Here is a 7,053-nt window from a genome sequence, read left to right as displayed (position 1 = left end):
GGGTGGGCAGGGGAGCAGGGTGGGGGAAGGGTATAGGGGACATTCGGGATAGCATTTGAAATGTAAATGAAGAAAATATCTAATAAAATAAGTTTAAAAAAAAGAAATTAGCCTCCAGAGAATCAAATAACCCTATTAAAAATGGGGTACAGAGCTAAATTAAGAATTTTCAACTGAGGAATATTGAATGGCCGAGAAGCACCTAAAGAAATGTTCAACATCCTTAGTCATCAGGGAAATGCAAATCAAAATGACCCTGAGATTCCACCTCACACCAATCAGAATGGCTAAGATCAAAAACTTAGGTGACAGCAGATGCTTGCAAGGATGTGCAGAAAGAAGAACACTCCTCCATTGTTGGTGGGATTGCAAGCTTGTACAACCACTCTGGAAATCATTCTGGCAGTTCCTCAGATAACCGGACATATTATTACCTGAGGACCTAGCTATACCACTCCTGAGCATACTCCTAAAAGATTCTCCAACATGTAATAAGGATACATGCTCTACTATGTTCATAGCAGCCTTATTTATAATAGCCAGAAGCTGGAAAGACCCCAGATGTCCTTCAAAAGAGGAATGGATACAGAAAATGTGGTACATTTACACAATGAGGTACTACTCAGCTATTAAAAACGATGAATTCATGAAGTTCTTAGGCAAATGAATGAAACTAGTAAATATTATCCTGAGAGAGGTAACCCAATCATAAAAGAACACACATGGTATGCACTCACTGATAAAAGCTTGGAATACCCGAGATACAATTCACAAATGACATGAAACTCAAGAAGGAAAACTAAAGTGTGGATACTTCAATCCTTCTTAGAAACTGTAACAAAATACTCCCAGGAGCAAATACAGAGACAAAGTGTAGACCAGCAACTAAAGGAAAGGCTATCCAGTGTCTGCTCCACCTGGTGATCCATCCCATATACAGTCACCAAACCAAGACATTATTGTAGATGCCAAGAAGTGCTTGTTGAAAAGAGCCTGATATAGCTGTCTCCTGAGAGGCTCTGCCAGAGCCTGACAAATACCAAGGCAGATACTTACAGTCAACCATTGGACTGAGCACTAGGTCCCCAATGAAGGAGTTAGAGAAAGTACTGAAGGAGTTGAAGGGTTTGCAACCCCATAGGAAAAGCAACAATATCAACCAACCAGACACTCCAGATCTCCCAGGCCTAAACCACCAAACAAGGAGTACATATGGAGGGACCCATGGGTCCAGCTGTATATGTAGCAGAGAATGGCCTTGTCAGGCATCCATGGGAGGAGAGGCCCTTGGTCCTGTGAAGGCTTGAGTTGATGCCCCAGTGTAGGTGAATTGAGTGCTGGAGGTGGGAGTGGGTGGGTGGGTGGAGGAACACTCTCCCAGAAGCAGGGGCACAGGGGATGGGATAGGGGATGTCAGGGCAGGAGGAACAGGGAAAAGGGATAGTATTTGAAATGTAAATAAAATATCCAGTAAAAAAAGAAGGTGCACAACTATATGCTTCATATAAGACTCATCAAATTAAAGGTTAAAATAACCTGTTAAGTCTAAAATGGCTTGAGTCAGCATCAACCACTGGCCAGTACTTGCATATTAGATCATTATGGTTTTTTTCAATTGTAGCCTTTATAAGCTGACACAGAAAAATGTTCAGGGTTGTTGCCTCAGCCCCTGAATTCTGAGCTATGGCACTGATTGATCCATTTTAAGGTGTGAGTTCAATAATAATCCCTGTCCGACTGAGATAAGTGTTTGTATGGTGTGTGGAGGGACTCCTGGATCCCAACAGAGATGGGATGTAGTGTATGGAGCATCTGGAACTGTCCTCAAGCTGTTAATAGTGGTGCTGATGCAATCTATTTTGGATTGAATATGCTTGGCCCAGGGAGTGACACTATTTGGAGGTGTGGCCTTATTGGAGTAGGTGTGGCCTTGCTGGAGGAAGTGTGTCACTGTGAGAGTGGGCTTCGAGACCCTCCTCTTAGCTGCCTGAAAGACAATAGGCCTCTCCTGTTGGCCTTCAAACCAAGATGTAGAATTCTCAGTTGAGACAGGGATAAAGCCGTCTCTTAAACTGTGATGTTGAATTTTTCTTGGAGATTCCAAGATGATAGAGATGCCAGAGCTAAGGGATAACTGCTGAGGAAAGCTGCTAACATAGAGTGGAAGCGGCCCAAGAAAACAAAGTTCATTGTAGTTAACAAAGATGAAAGGAGTTGGAGATCTGAAGAGTCTTTGATATCAATCATGGAGAGACGGAGTTTGGAGACTGTCCAGCTGGCTTTTGGACTTGCTTTGGGATAACAGTTAAGTGACCGAATGAATCTCAGAAGAGACTTTGAACTTTGGACTTTTAACGTTGTTGAGACTGGTATAAACTATGGGGACTTCTGATGTTGGATTAAATGGTTTTTTTTTTTTTAATGCTATGCTACATATGGCCCCCCACAGCCTCATGTACTTGAACTTAAACAAGCCTATGGGTACCTAGGAGTGGAATGTAGTGGTTTAAATATGCATGGCCCAGGGAGCAGCACTGTTAGGAGATGTGGCCCTGTCAGAGTAGGTATGACTTTGAGACACTCCTCCTAGCTGCATGCAAGCCAGACTTCTGTTAGCCTTCAGAAAAAGATGTAGAACTCTTAGTTCCTCCATTGCCACGCCTGCTTGAATGCTGCCATTTTCCCACCATGATGATAATGGACTGAACTTCAGAACCTGCAAGACAGCCCCAATTAAATGCTGTCCTCTATAAAAGTTGCCTTGGTCATGGTGTCTCTTCAGAGCAATGAAACCCAAACTCAAACACAATCCATAGTTATTTGGTAGGAGATGGTAAAGGTAAATAACAACAAAATTTTATTTCTAGGTATTCCCACAAGAAGAGATGCATACAAATGTATTTAGCTGTTGGTAGCAGAAAAAAGAAACTGTCTTAAGTACTGTCATTTTGTCTTCAGACTCCATTTAACCTAAGCTGACCAACTCCCTCTCTATGCAACAATAGTTCCCCCAAACATAATGCCAGTTCCCAATAACAGAAAAACAAATGAACTTGACTGGCTGGGCAAAAACACTTACATTCAATATCAGTTGACCATGACGGCACACTTGGGAAAGTCCCTATTCCCTCAGTTCTGATTAATAAAGATTATAACAGTAACTTGGCCCACGTGCTTGCAGGCTTTTTAGGCTTATGAATTCTGCTTTAGCCCCTACTCAGGTGTAACAAAGTTATGTGCTGAAGACTTCTGTATTTCAGCATGCTATGTCCAAGGAAAACTATGTATGGTCACAGATGTAAAAATTGATTACAACAACTGTAAATGACTCTTTATGAATTAAACAAGGAATATGAAGTTATAAATTACTTAAACTGTGGTCAACTTCAAATTAAAATTTAAATAACAAGAATACACATAAATCAACTTGGTTGGTTTCTAACACTCACAACCAAGTTCTCTGAGGTAATTTTGAAAAATTATATGTCAAGATGTAATTGTCTATGAGACTGCTCACCTCAGCATTGTTCATAAAAGATTACAAATCATCTAAATATCCCGAGGCTTGAGCTATTAAGTAATCATTATAGTTTTTAAGAGATTTGTCTCTAAAGATTTATTTTTAGTTAAATGTGTGAAGGGGTGCTGGTATTGTTAAGGCTTTGGTAAAATGTTAAGGGCTAGGTAACTGTTCCTGGCTAGCCTGCCGTTTTGTGCTAATACTAATATTATAAGGGAGCGTTCTTATATGTTACATCTGCTATTACTAGTAATCTTTCTCGTGCCCAACCTGATTGCCTACACTCTTATCCTCTGTTCCCATGAAAAGCAATTATAATAGTAGTCAGTAGAACTGCTTTGCAAAGTTACCCATAGTAAGATTGGACCCAAACCAACCACCTAGCAGCACCTCCCGTGCCTATGTATAAGTTTTGTGGTATTTGCTTTTATAAGTTGCCCCTGGGATGGACCCCAACAGAAAAGAGACCTATATTAGAAAACATTTCGAATAAGACTTCCATCCCTGGGAACTAATATCCTACTTGGCAGAAAGAGACATGTACATAGTTAAATGATACAGTAGTTGGCAAGTTAAGACACGAATGTTAGACAAGGTAAGTCCCCTGCCACAGTTGAATACCTCAACCAATGGGAGCACGGTAAGTGTAACAAAGACATGTTCCTAAGGAAGTCTTCTATCCCTTAATCCTGATTGGTGCAATAACTTGGCACAGATATTTATGGATTTTAAAGTTTAAAATCCTTGTAGGATTGTAATTCAATGTCACAATTTGGTTCCCAAATATGGATTGTGGCCTTGATTGATTAGTTCAAGAAACTATGCTGTCTGAGTGAGATCGGTGTTCATATAGTTTGTTTGGTGACTCCAAGACCCCATCAGAAATGGGTAATTGAGCATAGATATCTGTTGAGTTCAGAAGATGGTGCCTGGTCCCTAGAAGCTGAAGTTACAGGCAGGTGTGAGCCACGTGAAGTATGTGCTAGAAACCAAAGTCTAGTCTTGTGCAAGAGTACCTAGTATGCTCAGCCCCTGATTAAAAAAAAGAAGGGGGGGAATACATTGTATTAAGCAACCACTGTGTATATTACTACAGTTACATAGTAATCCTAATTATATACAACTTTTAAGAAACAGTGTAGCTGAGAATAGCTCAGTGGTCTAGCACTTGGGTAGTATGGGCAAGGCCCTAAGTCTTATCCCATCCCAACCATGGTGTTTAGGTAACAGGGATGGTTTGGGGGAGTGATAACTGCTTCCTGAGAGTCAAATCAAGCCATTACTCTTTATTATATTTCTCTATTTGAGAGGTTTTCCTATAGTTATATTTCAAAACTAAAAAGAAAATCTCAGAATGCAGTTTAAAACAGTAGCAAAAATCCAAATTAATAGTAGCCTAAATAACATAGCATGTTCATGAATCATTACAATAGAAGACTAGAGACTCATATAAAGAACTCCAAGGGGTTAAGCTGGGCAATATTTCTAATGATTAAGGCCTGTAATCTTTCATCACAGGCGATGGCAATGCTGCCTGTACCCAGTATGCATCTGTTTAACTGGAACTCCAGGGCCTTAAGAAGGTTCTTGCACCTTGGAGTTTTCAGACTCCCACCACATAGAGGCACATGTGTACAGAAATTCTGAAGCACAGTCAAAGACATCAGATAGAAACTTTCTATTAACTACTTATATAAACCATAAAGTTATGAGTAAAATAACCAAATAATTTCAGAGTGCACTAATTCTGCTCTGACTTTAACCTCTCAGAATCCCAACACTGATTCTGTATAATAGAAACCTGATAATGTCTGACCCTGTGGCTTTATAACTCTCACTTTCAGAACTTTGAGAACTTATAAACAAGCAGAATTATGGTATAACACAATTAGAAATACATACCTCACTGCTTACATTTATAACATTTATTATGATACAAATTGTCATAAAACAGAAAGATTTACCTACCCAGTACTTGGACATATATTTCAGGAGTAGAAGATGTACAATATAGGAATCTCACTACAAAATTAAACATCTTCCAAGTTTATCTTCAGATCATGTCTTTTGATTAAAGTGTTTTAATTACAACAAACAGATCTTTATAACATTAAATTTAATATCATGCATCTTAAGCTCAGCATATTTTGAAAAATAGACATTTTCAAAAGCAGCTTTCCAAAATAAATATTGATAAATTTTGTATAAAAATAATTCATTCCATACAAAACCCCATGCATGGAATCCACTACTGACTACTCATACAGAGGCATGTCACAGTGTCTCAGTTGTAAAACACGTGTATGTTAAGTTGCTCCCACAATACTGACAAGAACAGAAGCACTTTACTCTTCCAAACTAGAGGTTCAAGTGAGTAAACATACTGATGGTTCTTCAAGTGCTTGGTAGCTACACTTGAGGGCTATCTCATACGCAGCCTCCGTTTATTCACAGTACAGTAGGCCATTTGACTTTGGTGCTTTCAAACTTGAGAATAGGATTTCTCAGGAATGACTTCAGGGTGCTCACTAAAATAATTATGAAGAGCAATCTTGGAAGATGAAGAAAGATTAAAATTCTTGTGAAGATCACTGGGAATTAGAGGTTTGTTGACACCCACTGGTAGGTGACATAGAGTTGTAGCTATAGTAGGTCTTGATTCATCAGTATGCTGCCAGTGCTTCCTGGGTGCACACCTCACAATTCTCCCAGCCAGAAATTTGTTTTCCTTTGGCTCTTGGTAGCTAACATCCTCACTGCTGAAGGAATGTGAACATATTTTTAACATTTGCAAGAAAGGGATTAGTTTTACTGGAAAAGGATAAAAGGAATTGCAAGACTGTCAAGTCTAAGGGTGGAGATCCTGACTCCAAGTCCAGCTCTTCCACTGGCTTGGGAACTTGACCCAAATCCTTCTGGTGTCTGACACTTGATTTGGGGAGAAAGGGACATTTCTGGTCAACTGAAGCGCATCTATACCTGGAACATAAGGCTGCAATAGGAGCACAACCGTAGGACTATATGAGATACAGAGTGACTTTTGTTTGTTCATCTTTGCCCTTGGGAGTGTGCATTTAATCTAGAAACAAAATCTTGCCAGCCCTAACACACAATTTATTTTCTTGCTTTAAATTAAAGCTATATCTCAAATTATTGGTTCTCTTTCTGTAAAGTTTGAATTTAAAGGGACTTGTTGCTTTTCAATTTAGGGCCTTTAAAAGACCTATTCAAAATTCCATATTCATTGAAAGTCACTTAGATGTCAAAGTTAGAAGTTTTATCTCAGTGTGTTAGAATGCTTCCCAGACATGTGTGAGGCTTGGATTCACATCCAAACACTGATAATACATAAATAAACTCAAAAGCTACAATAAAACAAAACTCTAAAATTTATGTTGAACTCCTTGATCTCTTAAAAATTTATAGAATTCTTGGCAAGAAATTTAAGATTACTCTGGGTTATCAAACAACATACACTCCCCCTTACATGTTACAAAACTTCATTTAGTAACACTTTTCACAAGGACACAGTA

The sequence above is a fragment of the Mus pahari genome, chromosome 6 (assembly GCF_900095145.1).
Source record: "Mus pahari chromosome 6, PAHARI_EIJ_v1.1, whole genome shotgun sequence".
Taxonomy (NCBI): Eukaryota; Metazoa; Chordata; class Mammalia; order Rodentia; family Muridae; genus Mus; species Mus pahari.
This window is presented reverse-complemented; position numbering follows the sequence as displayed.